The 16,137-nt window shown below is 45.4% G+C and overlaps 1 protein-coding gene across 7 annotated transcripts in view; it reads left to right on the top strand.

Annotated features, from left to right (window-relative positions):
- NAV3 (neuron navigator 3) overlaps positions 1 to 16,137 on the top strand; it is a 971,329-nt gene that overhangs the window by 738,542 nt on the left and 216,650 nt on the right. The window lies entirely within an intron of this gene.

Here is a 16,137-nt window from a genome sequence, read left to right as displayed (position 1 = left end):
GATCGACCATTAAGAGCTGAATTTTATGCACACAAACGGCTGTTATAATATTGCCTGGGGCTCATTGCGCGTAAAAGTATGTGCGGAACCCGATATCGCATTCACTTTTATGCTCACTGGGAAGAGGTGTTCTAGGGAGTTGTTCTATTGGCTTAGCTGATTTTACGTTGTTTGGCACATAAAACTCTTTATGCTGGGAAATACAGTAGGAAACAAACATGGAGTTACACCAAACATTTTATGTAAGATTATGCGTTAAAATGCATTACTTAATCTGCGTCCAGTGGCTTATTTACTTTCTTATTGTGATTAATAAACCAATATTATAGCATAAAGGAAGAATGAATACTGATCTCCCACAAGAGAGTATGACTTATCCCCATGTTTTTGTTTTGTGGTATTCTAAATTAACCCCTATCTCAAGTTCTGTTCCATGAGAAATGTATTTGTAGAAGTGGTCCTCAGGATCCCCCACCCAAAGAAGAAGCCTAGCTCCCACCATAAACTAACATGATTTGTAGAATTGGTATATGCAAACATGGAAACATTATGGCAGAAAAAGACCATACGGCCCATCTAGTCTGTCCATCCATCCAATAAATTTAGCTTTATCATTCTCATCACTCCCTTAGAGAACCCCTCTCTATTTATCCCATGTATGGTTGAATTCAGTGAGACTTTTTTTTTTTTGTCTCTACCACCTCCACTGGGAGCCAATTCCATGCATCCACCACCCTCTCTGTAAAGAAATATTTCCTAAGATTACTCCTGAGTTTACCCCCTTTCACCCTAATGTCATGCATATTTATTGTGGATGTCCTGAGAACCAGATTTGTTGGGGAAGAAAGGCACCTGAAAACTGAGTTTTAGAACCAGTGATTGTGTCATTGATATCAGTTATTGTTTATCATGTTGGTGTTTTTGGTGCCTATCTGAGGGCTACCCAAAGTGTCTCTTAGACATGAATACTTTGAACGTCTCGGCTTGATCTACTTGTGGTCCCGTCCCCTTCTAATAGATTGGGCTCTACCCATCACACTACTTTTAGCTACTTGGCCCCAGAGTTGTGAAATTCTCTTCCACTTGATCTTAGGCAAGAAAATAATTATAATAAATTCCAGAAAGGAATCAAGATGTGGCTTTTTACTCACATTTTTTTGTAAATAGAACATTTGACCACCTTGATAGCATTTCTATTTCTCGTGGTTTTAACCTGACCAGACTGCAGCTGTAGTTGACTTCATCTGCTTTTTTGCTTTATGTTTAGTGTATATTTTATGTGTCTGATGTATTTCATATATTTGCCATGCTTTGTTTAGTCTTGGTTAGTTAGCTTTTTATTCATTTTATTATTGCTACCTTTGTTTTAAATTTTAGCTGGACAGCAAACTTGGCCCTTCTTTGCTTTTTGGGTTTTATTTGTGTTTATTGTATATATTTTGTTTTTGTTGCATTGTTATGTTTATTTTACACATTATAAATTAAATGTCTAGCCTTTTTTAACCGCCTTTATGCCTTAAGGAAAAGGTGGTGTCTCAAGTTAATACAGTAGACTAAACTGTCAGAGAGAGAAAAGGCAAGATGCATTCCCTGTACTTGGGGATTGCCTCTGTCTGGGATGTTTATTGAGGAAAATATTTGTTTTCCATCGTGGACAGTTGATTCTTTTCCTAACCCTTCAACATACACGTTGGAGGCGGTCCAGAGAAGGGGCTACCAAAATGGTGCTGGGGATGCACCAAAAGCCCTATGAAGATGAGGATCTGAATATGCATATCCTAGAAGAGAGGAGGAGACCCGGGAGATATGACAGAGGCATCCATATAGCTAAATGATATTAATAGTGCACAAGAAGCAAAGCTTTCTCACTGGAAAGGAAGTTCTCCAATGAGCAGTATGAGGCTCCAAAGGGATAAATTCAGGAGCAACAGGAAATATTTTTTTCACAGAAAGGGAGGTGGATATGTGGATTGTCCTCTCAGAGTGGGTAGTGGAGGCTAAAGCAGTAGGCATAGGATAAACACAGAGGATCCTTGGTTGCAAAAAAGTGAAGAGATACGAGAATCGGGATCCAGCAGCAGATGTTTAAAATATCCTTTTGAAACAAATCAACAATGAATGTTGGGAATGCCAGAGGGAATGACAAAATGTATAATATATAGTGTTAGAAATCCTAGCGGAAAGTGCAGGATCTGTTGTCAGGTTGTGATGACAGTTTTAATCAGCATCTGGGTGGGTTCGGAAAGCTGAAAGGTACAGTAATAATTAGATGTCCTAGCAGAAACGCAGGTGCTCGTGCAGTTGGGTCTATCTGGCAGGCTACATGTTCCTCATGTTGACCAGCTTGGTAATGACAGGGTATCGTCTGGAAAGACCAAAGGGGACCTAAGAGGTCAGATGTTGGGGCAGCAGCCATGCTAGCATAGCTAGCTATTTAGATGATTACAAGCTTTGCAGTTGGGTATAGGTGGGAGGATCTTGCATGGCTTCATGCCCAAGAGTACAAAAGAGAAAGATGACAAATGCTGTCTTGGATAAGGAGCAATGTCCTGCAAGTGGTTATGCTCCATGACTAGCAGCTGGGATATATCCTTGAAAGTGTGGACAGGAATCACTAGCCAGACCAGATGGGGAAATTGGTTTTGTTTCCTGCTGTCATTTACTATGTTACTGTACTAAAATTCAAAGGGGTTTTTCCGGGTAATGGTGAGAATCAAAGCTTCCACACCATGGACTGGTGACATGTAACCATGGAAACACTTTTACCCAAGTACAAAAGAGGGTGGGGGGCATTCTGGGGGCAGGGCTTAAGTTTAGCTGGGTACCTGGCTAACCGAAGCCAGGTAGGTCTGGTCGAAGTACTGTCCTAAAGTTATCCGGGCACTTTTTATCTCGGGGAATATATATTCATTGGCAGCCTTACTTGGGTAAGTCGCGCTGAATACTTCAGGTAACTTCCTGCTCGCTGCCCTCTTTCTGTACTCTTCTGTCTCCAAGTAAATTGATTATGTTCCTGGGTATGCTTTCTCCATTTCCAAGGATCTTAACATAAGCAATGACCTTTCATTTTCCCTGCAATTAGCAATTTCAAGGTCCATATTCAGTCACTGTCTGGATAGAAAAGTTAGCCGAATAAACGTATCTGATAACTTTGGAGGGATATTTAATGGTGCAGCCGTGCTTTTGAATAGAGCCGGCTAACTTTAGGATGCTTCTTTGACACAACCAGACTTAGCCAGCTAACTCAACTTCTCGAAGACCCCTAACGTATCTGGCTAAATTCTAGCCCCCTAACTTAATAGCCAGATATGTGCCCAAATATTCATGTAGCCAGCTAATTTCTCAGTTAGCCGGCTAAATGTTTTTTAATATGTGTCTGAATATTTACAGATAAGTTTTAATCAAGCAATATGAGCTCTCAAGCTACCTTTCTGACCCTGTTTCAATATTCAAAGGCCTGCTATAATAGCTCTTTATGCGCACCAGAAATATGCATTCAGTTTGGCTTATTGGTTTCGCACTTCAGGGCAAAAAATATTAGCACAGCATTGTAGTTTTTTCCCAGTACCCTGCATAGTTTAGAAATTATATGAGAGGGTTTGTAGGATGCCATATCAGAGCTGAAGTAATAATAATAATCAGAATAATTCAAAGGGATGTTGTGCTTTACAAATAAAGTGAAATATACAGTAGTTTATAAAATAAATTAACCTCTTAGCATACCTTCCACTGAATCTGCCTTGCTTAGTTAGGCTACCCAGACATTAATTTCCTTTAACGTGCCTGTCCATTTAATATGCACGCTCCTTCCATATGGCTATTCAAGGCACATTAATTACTGTTTGTCACATATTGAACATTTGAAGATGTTTCTGTGCATCCAGGAAAGCAGGAAACTGTGTATTTGGCTAGATTGCTTCTTCTCCGTAGCTGTGCTTTGGTTTGAGACCAGTACCTCCCCGCTGTTAGAGTGTGCTGTAATGTTACACTTGGTTGCTTTAGGAATGACTTCTCTGTGCCCAGTCCCTCCTGATGCTGGTGACAACCCGACATTCAGCTTCTGGAAAGAGCACGCGCTTCTGCATACAATATAAGCACTGTTGCATAAATTCTTCAGTAGCTAGAAATGTTGCTTTGCCTGTGAAACCTGGTTCTTTTGTTTAGGAAAGTACAGTAGGACTCTGCGTTAGGAACTTCTATCATGCATTTTATTTCAAAAGTATAGAAACCTTAATTTGTGTCATGATGCATTCGTTCTGAGACCTTTGAATGAGGACAAAAGAGGAAGCACCTAGAGAAAAGAAACAGAGAGACAGGCATTTAGAGCGTTCTAACAGCACAGGCCTCGGGTGAGCTGGATTGGAACCAGCAAGCTGCAACTCCTCATGCAGGGCCAGGCATATTGCAGAGGGATGGAGAGACAGACTCTCAGCCATTGCTTAGCAGCGACACCTGGTGACCAGATTTAGGGTCCATTCCATGTTACCTGGGTTCTGGAGGGAGCAGCAGTTTGTGGCCGCTGGGGAAGGGGCGTAACCTTGATGGGCTAGGTGAGATGGGAGGGGGATTTAAAAATAGATGAAAAATCTGAGTAGTTGCAAAGGAAAGCTCTGGCACTGGTTCCTGGCCCCATTTCAAAATGACATGGACTTGTAAAAGAGCCCTGAGGAAACTACGGACCCCCCCCCCCCCCCAAAAATAGAAGCTGGACCGGCATCTTCTCTGGCTCTCTCGTTTATTTCGGTAGCTTGATTGCTGCCATGGCAGCCAGCGGCTTCTGCTGCAGTGAGAGAGAGAGAGTGTGTGTGAGAGAGAGAGAGAGGAGTCGTAGATCTGGGAATGCAGCTTGAATGCTAACATACGAGCCCGACTTGTGCAGGGCTTTGCTTCGGTGCTTCATTTCAGCTTTTATCGAACTCTTGACCGTGAGGCTGTATTGGTGACACTGTGTCAGCTGATCTAAAGTCCTGCAGGGAGCTGTGAGCTTGCATCCTCTGGATCTGCCAGGTGGAAAAACATCAGAGGGGGGGATGTATTTGTCCCTGCTTCTGCTGTTTGAATGCAGTAGCTGACTAGTGGCAAGGGCCTGTCACTCACATGAAGAAGACAGAATTGACTTCTAGGATTGCTTCTGGGCTGGGAGCAGAGTATTTGATTACCTCTCTTCAGTTTGCCAAGAGATCTGAAATGACTGGGAATATCTTGGATTAATTTTGAAGACGTGCCCTAGCCCAGGGGTCATTGGGCATCTAGGAAATGACATACCACTTGGTGTCTAGCTACTGGTGCGTGCACTGTCCGGGGCTGTGCCGTTGCTTTGTTTTTCATTTGGAATCCAGAGGAGGGAGTCATACACTCAGCCCAGATTGTGACAAGAGTCCTGCTTTTGAAAGATCAGAGCTAAAACGGAGACTCAAGGTACTGTGAGTTAAAAAGTGAGGTGACTGTAAAGATGCAACGACCTACTGAGCTGTCAGTTTTTAAAAGCAGCGATGTTGGAAGAGCTGGTGCATGCCTTCGCAAACAGAAATCACTGACCAACCTTTCACTTGTAAAGACGGCTAAGTGGCCGGAGGACCCCGCCAAGCCCAGCCGGAGTTTTCTTGGGCACGAAGAAGGCGTTGGGGTGATTTCGCTTTCCGGGGCGCTCTCGCTTTCGGTACGTTCCCTTCCCTGCATCGACAGGGTACTGGTGAGGACAGCTGAAACTCTGCAGCCCATGGAGAGGTTTGCGCTAAGCCCAAGGCCAGAAGGGCAGGCTACCATTGCAAAATCTCCGAGTCGGAGTTCTAACGAGGAAAGCAGCAGATCGGATGATGACGGCACGCTTTATCCCACAAAGGGCGACGGTAGGAGGTGGCTGGGGCAGGAAGAAGAGAGCTGTCCGCGGGAGGCAGCAGCACAGTTAGATGAGGATGTCATAGTGACCATGCTTGGTGACCTACAGCAAGCACTTTATAGTGATGCACTAGGTAAGCTATGCTGACTCCGACAGCCACCGTGCTTTAGCAGATTCCCAGTAACAGTGAAGGTAGTGATTGGCAGAACTAAGTTAAACTCTTTTCTTTGCTCGGTAGGTTTTTTTGGGGTTTTTTTTCCTGTTGTCCTTTCAGTGTTTAGCGGTGGTGTGAAATATTCTGAGCTACGGTTTGAAAATCTTTTCTAATGTAGCAAAGACAATAGAGGGCATAAATTAAGCACAGTTTTCAAACCTGTTAAAAAAAAAAAAAAGATTATAAGCTGATCTATAAATACTTAATGTCATCTTTAGTAGCTATCTTTCTCATTACCTCAGTGGGAATGTCAAAGCAGCAGTTTATGATACCTAAGTTCTTTTCAAGTGAGATGGGCTTAATGACTGCGAGTACTTGGCACTACAGTCATGTTTCTTAATAAGCTCCGAAGTCCTAAGAGATGACCTGTAACTACTTTACCTCATCTGTGCTAGCTGCCCTCTCTCTGGATTGTGCTGCAAATGATGGAGACTCTCCAGAAGAATGGAATCCAGATGCTTTTTGATTTTTTTTTTTCTCCAGAACAATTGTTACCTTACAATTAATGGTAAAGTACATGCCCATTGCCAAAGTATATATTTTGTCCAGAAGAAATGGCTGTTTTAGCAGGCAGGTTCTGGGTATTTGTGACTGTGTATGCAGCTTGTACCTCTTTGACGCTGTGAAAGTGGAATTGTACTATTTCTAGTCTGGTTCTCCATCTTAGCTTCTCAAGCCAGTCAGGGCTAGCAATAGCCCCGTTTCCTTCCAGGAACCGGCTACTCTCAAGACCCACACTGGTTACACTCCCGAGGGACTCTCGGCTTGCCCGGGTACACACGGGAGATGGACAGGGATAGCAGGATGGAAGGCTCAGGACATGTGCATGAATGTCCTAGGGTGCCAAGCCGTCAGTCCTACTTCTGCTCCGTGGTAACTTGCTGCTGGGGCTTAGGAGCACAGGGATGACAGGATGTGACGGTTAATGGAAAGCTACTTGCTGAGAAAATGTACTACAAATCGAACATGCCAGCTCGTGGGTGGGCAGGGAAATTGCAATCAAGGCTGCAAGCAGGAGGTGTAGTATAGATTTTCAAAGGACAAACAAAGCAAGAAAACTGATTTTTTCACTTAAGTAAAGTGTGTGTATTTTCCTTGGCAATTTTAGTAGGTTGGCTGCTAATGTATTCTGAATTTCACTTGTATGCATTAAAGACCTGAATGTTTTGGTTGTATGCAGGATGTGTTATACTCAGTGGGATCAATTTTCAAAGGCACTTAGCTAGATATCTCACAAAAAATCCAGCTAAATGGCAAGTTTATGAATATTGAGCCACTTATCTGGCTAGATTTTAGCCAGATAAAAAAAAGATGAGGTCCTGGGGTGTTCCAGTGCCAACAAAGGCAATTTTCAGTTCTGTCCAACTAACTGAAAGATGCATCAAGCCATGCTAGTGCTTTAATACACGCTAAGTGGCATTGTCACGACAGTATCTTGCAATGTATGTGATAATTTGCATGGCCTTGCTCAGGTTCCCTCCCCTATTACAATAACCTACTTTGCATACATGAATAATGCAGATGCGTGCAAAGAAAGTCATTAATAGGCAATTTCATGTTAATATTTTATCGCAGTCGACCAAGAAAGAAATAAAACTACCTTTTAGGATTTTGATAAATCTAACACAGGAGCCCTGGGACCCTAACATGGGCTCTGAAGCTCACGCATTACATTTAAAGGGTCATGCCAAGTGGAGAAAATGGCCACAGCATAAAGAAAAGTAGAGTGGGAGGGAGTCAGAGTTGGCCCCCGGCTCAGCCTGGGATTGCCACTCAAGGTGGCCCCGACTCCTCAGATAAAAAGAAAGTGTAGCGTTCACACGCGGCTATGCCCATCCCCCCATTGGTGTTCAGGATTTTCTCACAGGACAAGCTGGATGGTAGTCCTCACATATGGGTGACATCATCAGGATGGAGCCCAATCACGGAAAACTTCTGTCAAAGTTTCCAGAACTTTGACTGGCCCCTACTGGGCATGCCCAGCATGGCACTAACCCTGCAGCCAGCAGGGGTCCCCCTTCAGTCTTCTTTTTTCCGCGCAGCAGTAGCCTCGCAGTAAAGGAGCTCTGAAGAGATTCCTGACAGGAATTTTCCTCACGGAATTATTAAAAGTTAAATTGCCCCGCAGGGGTCCCTCCTCTAACTTTTCTCTGACCGCGGTACTCCGGTAAGTTTTTACCCATTTTCCGTCGATTACCGTTGAGTTTGGCCCTTGCGGCCTACTGGCCGTCGACTGTACCGCGGCTCGATTTTTTTCAATGGCCATGGCGTCAGGGTTTCATCGGTGCCCGGACTGTATTCGCACCATGTCTATCACAGACCCCCATGGAGTCTGTGTAATGTGTTTAGGCCGTGAGCATGTTGTCCTGACTTGCACCAAATGTGCCCTCATGACACCAAAAGGTCGCAAAGCCAGAATGGAGAAGATGGAACTCCTCTTCCGTGCTCAAACCCCGACTCCGTCCATTGCATCGATGTCGTCGGAACCGGCACCGTCGACTTCGCGCCAGCATCGACCCCCGACCGGTGACCGACCGCCATCGACATCTTCACGGCTATCGACACCCTCTACTCCCCCTCAGGATCGAGGGGATCGCAGAGAAAAACATCGACATCGCAAGACTCGGACCATCGAGGGAGCGAAATCATCGACCTCACCACTGTCCGAGCCGCCATCGAAGAAGCCCCGTCCAGGAAAGGCACCGACCATTCCTGTGACCGGGTCACCGAGGCAACCCTCACCCGATCGGGGTTTGGGAGCCGCGATTCCGCCTGTAAAGGTGGTCCCTTCGGCTATGCCTCTGCCTCCCTCTTCTGTTTCGGAGCCAGGGCTGCTTGCTCCAGGTCTCCGAGAAGAACTGGACCAGCTGGTTCAGGAGGCCATCGACAAGGCAATGCAACATCTCCAGGTTCCACCGGCACCGATTGTGGATCCTGTCATTGACCCGATTCCAGCAGCGCTGACACCGCTGCTATCCAGAATGGAGGCGCTGATGGCCGCCCTTCCACCGATGGATCCCGGGTCTCCAATGGCTCTGATGCTCTCCCCGATGACAGCTTCATCAGGAGGAGAATACCGTTCCGCATCCCTCCATCGGGTGTTTTTCCTCAGCCATCAATGCCGATACGTCCCTCACCACCGATTCATCCATCGGTGCCGATACATTCGGCGCCATCAAGTCATCCATCGATGCCCTCGATGCCTGCACCGGTACCTTTGATGCCATCATCGGTGCCTCCGGTGATTCCTCCGATTTTTTCGGAGCCTAGACCGGGACCCTCAGGTATCCAACCCCCTTCACTTCCTAAAGGACAGACTGCTGATCCTTATGACACTTGAGGTGATGATACTTCAACAGACACTGATGACTTACCTTCACCACCTTCTCCCACTGAAAGTAGAAAGCGTTCTCCTCCAGAGGACCTCTCATTCATAAATTTTGTGAAGGAAATGTCTGAGTTGGTTCCTTTTCAACTGCAGACGGAACAGGATGATAGGCACCAGATGATGGAGTTACTCCAATTCCTGGATGCCCCCAAAGTAATCACCTCTCTTCCCATTCATCAAGTCCTTCTTGATCTCCTCATAAAGAACTGGGAAAATCCTGGATCAATTGCTCCAGTACACAGAAAGGCCGACACTACTTATTTAGTAGTAGCTTTCAAAAATCCCAGCTCGACCACCACTCAGTTGTGGTAGAGTCTGCACAAAAGAGGGCAAAATGGTCAAAACCTCACTCGTCCACCCCTCCTGCTAAGGAACAAAAATTCCTAGACAACATTGGTCGACGAGTATTCCAAGGGGCCATGCTCATCTCCTGAATTGCTGCCTATCAGCTTTATATGACCCAATATAACAGGGTCATCTTTAAGCAGATACAGGACTTCTCCGATTCCCTACCTCAACAATTCCAAGAACAAGTACAAACCCTTATAAGCAAAGGATTTGAGGCAGGCAAGCATGAGATTCGAACATCTTATGACATTTTTGACACTTCTACCAGAGTGGCTGCAGCTGACATCTCGGCAAGACAGTGGGCCTGGCTCAAGTCGTCTGACCTTCGCCCAGAAGTGCAAGACCGGTTGTCCAATCTACCATGTATAGGAGATAATCTGTTCAGAGAACAGATCCAACGGATGGTGGCTGAATTAAAGGACCATCATGAGACCCTCAAACAGCCCTCTTCGATGCCTTCCGACTTCTCTTCAAAGCAGCCCTTCAGGAAGGACTCTAAGAAGTCGTTCTACCGTCCAAGGAAGGCCTACCTGCCACCAGCAAGGTCCCGTGCTACGAGACCTTATCAAAAACCTCAGTCTCGCCAAGCCCGAAAACAAAAACCACAAGCAGCTCCCCAGCCAGGGCCTGCTTCAGGTTTTTGACTTCCGCTTAGAGAGCAACAGCCAGATTCCTCTGTCACACATACCAGTGGGAGGTCGATTGTGCCACTTTCACAACATGTGGCAGTCAATTACAACCGACCAATGGGTATTGGCAATCATTACTCAGGGTTACCATCTGAACTTTCTCGCCCTGCTACCGGACTCCCCACCTCTACAGACGTGGAGAACGTCCGACCACTCCATTCTTTTGGATCAAGAGGTCTCCCTCCTTCTCCAGTCCAGAGCAATAGAACTCGTTCCGCACTCGCAGCAAGGCCTAGGGTTCTATTCCTGGTACTTTGTAATCCCCAAAAAATCGGGGGGGGGGGGGGGGGGGGTGTTCGTCCAATTCTGGACCTACGTGCTCTCAACAAGTACCTTCATAAGAACATAAGAAATTGCCATGCTGGGTCAGACAAAGGGTCCATCAAGCCCAGCATCCTGTTTCCAACAGAGGCCAAAACCAGGCCACAAGAACCTGGCAATTACCCAAACACTAAGAAGAACCCATGCTACTGATGCAATTAATAGCAGTGGCTATTCCCTAAGTATAATTGATTAATAGCCATTAATGGACTTCTCCTCCAAGAACTTATCCAAACCTTTTTTGAACCCAGCTACACTAACTGCACTAACCACATCTTCTGGCAACAAATTCCAGAGCTTTATTGTGCGTTGAGTGAAAAAGAATTTTCTCCGATTAGTCTTAAATGTGCTACTTGCTAACTTCATGGAATGCCCCCTAGTCCTTCTATTATTCGAAAGTGTAAATAACCGAGTCACATCTACTCATTCAAGACCTCTCATGTTCTTAAAGACCTCTATCATATCCCCCCTCAGCCGTCTCTTCTCCAAGCTGATCAGCCCCTAACCTCTTCAGCCTTTCCTCATAGGGGAGCTGTCCCATCCCCTTTATCATTTTGGTTGCCCTTCTCTGTACCTTCTCCATTGCAACTGTATCTTTTTTGAGATGCGGCGACCAGAATTGTACACAATATTCAAGGTGCGGTCTCACCATGGAGCGATACAGAGGCATTATGACATTTTCCGTTCTATTAACCATTCCCTTCCTAATAATTCCTAACATTCTGTTTGCCTTTTTGACTGCTGCAGCACACTGAGCCGACAATTTTAAAGTATTATCCACTATGATGCCTAGATCTTTTTCCTGGGTGGTAGCACCTAATATGGAACCTAACAGCGTGTAACTGCAGCAAGGGTTATTTTTCCCTATATGCAACACCTTGCATTTGTCCACATTAAATTTCATCTGCCATTTGGATGCCCAATCTTCCAGTCTTGTAAGGTCCTTCTGTAATGTATCACAGTCTGCTTGTGATTTAACTACTCTGAATAATTTTGTATCATCCGCAAATTTGATAACTTCACTCGTCGTATTCCTTTCCAGATCATTTATATATATATTGAAAAGCACCGGTCCAAGTACAGATCCCTGAGGCACTCCACTGTTTACCCTTTTCCACTGAGAAAATTGACCATTTAATCCTACTCTCTGTTTCCTGTTTTTTAACCAGTTTGTAATCCACGAAAGGACATCACCTCCTATCCCATGACTTTTTAGTTTTCGTAGAAACCTCTTATGAGGGACTTTGTCAAACGCCTTCCGAAAATCCAAATACACTACATCTACCGGTTCACCTTTATCCACATGTTTATTAACCCCTTCAAAAAAATGAAGCAGATTTGTTAGGCAAGACTTCCCTTGGGTAAATCCATGTTGACTGTGTCCCAATAAATCATGTCTTTCTATATGATCTACGATTTTGATCTTGAGAAATGTTTCCACTATTTTTCCCGGCACTGAAGTCAGGCTCACTGGTCTATAGTTACCCGGATCGCTCCTGGAGCCCTTTTTAAATATTGGGGTTACATTGGCCACCCTCCAGCATTCAGGTACAATGGATGATTTTAATGATAGGTTACAAATTTTAACTAATAGATCAGAAATTTCATTTTTGAGTTCCTTCAGAACCCTAGGATGCATACCATCCGGTCCAGGTGATTTGCTACTCTTTAGTTTGTCAATCTGGCCTACTACATCTTCCAGGTTCACAGTGAATTCGTTCAGTTCGTCTGACTCATCACCCCTGAAAACCATCTCTAGAACTGGTATCTCCCCAACATCCTCATTAGTAAACACGGAGGCAAAGAATTCATTTAGTCTTTCTGCAATGGCCTTATCTTCCTTAAGAGCCCCTTTGACCCCTCTGTCATCTAATGGTCCAACCGACTCCCTCACAGGTTTCTTGCTTTGGATATATTTAAAAAAGTTTTTATTATGAGTTTTTGCCTCTATGGCCAACTTCATTTCAAATTCTCTCTTCACCTGTCTTATCAATGTTTTACACTTACCTTGACAATGCTTATGTTTTATCCTATTTTCTTCAGATGGATCCTTCTTCCAATTTTTGAAGGATTTTTTTTTTTGGCTAAAATAGCCTCCTTCACCTCACCTTTTAACCATGACAGTAATCGTTTTGCCTTCCTTCCACCTTTCTTAATGCACGGAATACATATGGACTGCGCCTCTAGGATTGTATTTTTAAACAATGTCCAAGCCTGTTGAACACTTTTAACCTTTGTAGCTGCACCTTTCAGTTTTTTTCTAACTATTTTCCTCATTTTATCAAAGTTTCCCTTTTTAAAATTTAGTGTTAGAGCTGCAGATTTACTTATTGTCCCCCTTCCAGTTATTAGTTTAAATGTGATCATGTTATGATCACTGTTGCCAAGTGGCCCCACCACCGTTACTTCTCTCACCAAATCTTGCGTTCCACTAAGAATTAAATCTAAAATAGCTCCCTCTCTTGTTGGTTCCTGAACCAATTGCTCCATGAAGCTGCAGCGGGAAAAGTTCAAGATGGTAACCTTGGGATCACTTCTACCTCTTCTACAAAGAGGAGACTGGCTCTGCTCTCTGGACCTCCAGGACGCATACACCCACATTGCGATAACTCCAGCTCATCGCAAGTACCTGAGGTTTTTAGTAGGCCCCCAGCACTATCAATACCGAGTGCTTCCGTTCGGCCTAGCATCTGCACCACGAGTCTTTACCAAATGTCTCGTAGTTGTCACAGCTTTCCTCAGAACCCAAGGTGTTCACGTTTACCCCAACTGGACGACTGGTTAATCAGGGCTCCAACTCAGCAAACTGCTCGGTCGTCCCTCGATTTAACTGTACACTCTAATTTTGCTAGGATTTCTCGTCAATTACGAGAAATCCTATTTAGTCCCATCTCAAACCTTGTCGTTCATTGGGGCAGACTTGGACACCTTGCAGGCAAAAGCTTTTCTGCCTCAACAACGAGCTTTGACTCTCGTGTCTCTCGCTCACCAGTTGCAGTCTCAGCATACTGCAACAGCTCGCCAATTCCTCGTCCTTCTGGGACACATGGCGTCCTCAGTCCATGTCACACCAATGGCCCACTTGGCCATGGGACTCATGCACTGGACACTCAGGTCTCAATGGATTCAAGCTATTCAGCATCTGTCGACCATTATCCACATCACCGACTCACTCCGTCTGTCTCTCGCCTGGTGGAAAAATCAAAACAATCTCCTCCAGGGATTGCCCTTTCAAGTTCCAAATCCTCAAGTCATTCTCACCACCGATGCTTCTAACCTCGGGTGGGGAGCCCACGTGGCCGATCTGCAGACACAAGGGTCTTGGTCTCCACAGGAAGCCAAATACCAAATAAATTTCCTGGAGCTTCGAGCAATGCGATATACTCTCAGGGCTTTTCAGGATCACCTCTCAAATCAAGTCATCCTGATTCAGATGGACAACCAGGTGGCCATGTGGTACATCAACAAACAGGGAGGCACAGGCTCCTTCCTTCTGTGTCAGGAAGCTGCGCATATTTGGGCAGAAGCTCTCTCCCACTCGATGTACCTCAGGGCCACCTACTTGCCGGGAGTAGACAATGTGTTGGCAGACAAGCTGAGTCGCATCTTCCAACCGCACGAGTGGTCTCTCAACCCCTCGGTAGTGAACTCAATCTTTCAACAATGGGGATATCCTCAGACAGACCTCTTTGCGTCCCCTCAGAATCACAAAGTGGACAATTACTGCTCTCTCATTCGCAGCAAACACTCTCAGCCCAGAGATGCATTCTCCCTCTCTTGGGCAACCGGTCTGCTTTATGCATTCCCTCCACTTCCTCTTCTCTCGAAGACTCTTGTGAAGCTACATCAGGACAAGGGAACCATGATCCTGATAGCACCTCACTGGCCACGCCAACTGTGGATCTCTCCATCTGCAGGCAAATTCCCTTGGGAAAGGACCCACTTCTGATCACTCAAAACGGTTGCCTATGCTATCCCAGCCTTCAGACCTTGTCCCTGATGGCATGGATGTTGAAAGGTTAATCCTTCAACCTCTTAACCTTTCAGACCCAGTTTCCCGTGTTTTGATTGCTTCACGGAAGCCTTCCACGAAAAAATCTTACTCCTTTAAATGGAAAAGGTTCACATCATGGTGTGCTTCTCAGTCTCTTGATCCCTTTTCCTGTCCAATCCCAAAGTTTTTGGACTATCTCTGGCATCTGTCAGAGTCCGGTCTCAAGACATCTTCCATCAGAATGCATGTCAGTGCGGTAGCCACCTTCCATAAAGGTGTCGGGGATGTCCCTATATCAGTACAACCCCTCGTAACATGCTTTTTGAAGGGCTTGCTCCACATCAAGCCACCCTTACGAACTCTGGCCCCTTCTTGGGACCTTAACCTGGTTCTCAGTCGGCTCATGAAACCACCATTCGAGCCTCTTCACTCCTGTGACCTAAAATATCTCACATGGAAAGTGATTTTCCTTTTGGCTATCACTTCAGCTTGCAGGCTTAGTGAGTTATAGGCCCTAGTTACCTATCCGCCTTACACTAAACTCCTGCAGGACCGGGCGGTACTCCGCACTTACCCTAAGTTTTTTCCTAAGGTAGTTTCGGAGTTTCATATCAATCAATCCATCATGCTACTCACCTTCTTTCCCAGGCCCCATTCCAATCCAGGGGAACAGGCTCTACATACCCTTGACTGTAAACGGGCTCTAGCTTTTTATCTAGACCGTACAGTTGCCCACAGGAAGAGCACTCAGTTATTCATCTCTTTCCACCACAACAAATTAGGGCAACCTGAGGGTAAGCAGACTCTCTCCTCCTGGTTGGCGGACTGCATATCGTTTTGCTATCAGCAAGCAGGCATTCCTTTTCAAGACCGTGTTAAAGCACACTCTATAATGGCCATGACGACTTCAGTAGCACACCTACGATCGACATTTGCAGGGCTGCCACCTGGAGTTCTTTCCATACTTTTGCAGCCCACTATTGCCTGAACAAAGCCGGAAGACAAGATTCCATCTTTGGCCAGTCTGTCCTGCGTAACTTATTTCCAACGTGACGTACCTACACCCTTCCGCCTGCTCGGTGGGGTTCAGGATGCCCTCCACCATATTCCACCCCAGTTGTGCCTGTTGCACGCCGTTGGGTACATTTGGTGCATGTTCGGACATCCTCAGCTCGCTATTCACCCATATGTGAGGACTACCATCCTGCTTGTCCTGTGAGAAGGCAAATGTTGCTTACCTGTAACAGGTGTTCTCACAGGACAGCAGGATGTTAGTCCTCACGAAACCTGCCCGCCGCCCCGCGGTGTTAGGTTCATAACGTTTTGTTATTTTATTTTTCGGCA

This window comes from Rhinatrema bivittatum, chromosome 4 (assembly GCF_901001135.1).
Source record: "Rhinatrema bivittatum chromosome 4, aRhiBiv1.1, whole genome shotgun sequence".
In the NCBI taxonomy this organism is placed as follows: domain Eukaryota; kingdom Metazoa; phylum Chordata; class Amphibia; order Gymnophiona; family Rhinatrematidae; genus Rhinatrema; species Rhinatrema bivittatum.
Note: the sequence above shows the minus strand (reverse complement) of the source record. Positions and strands in the feature narration are given on the sequence as shown.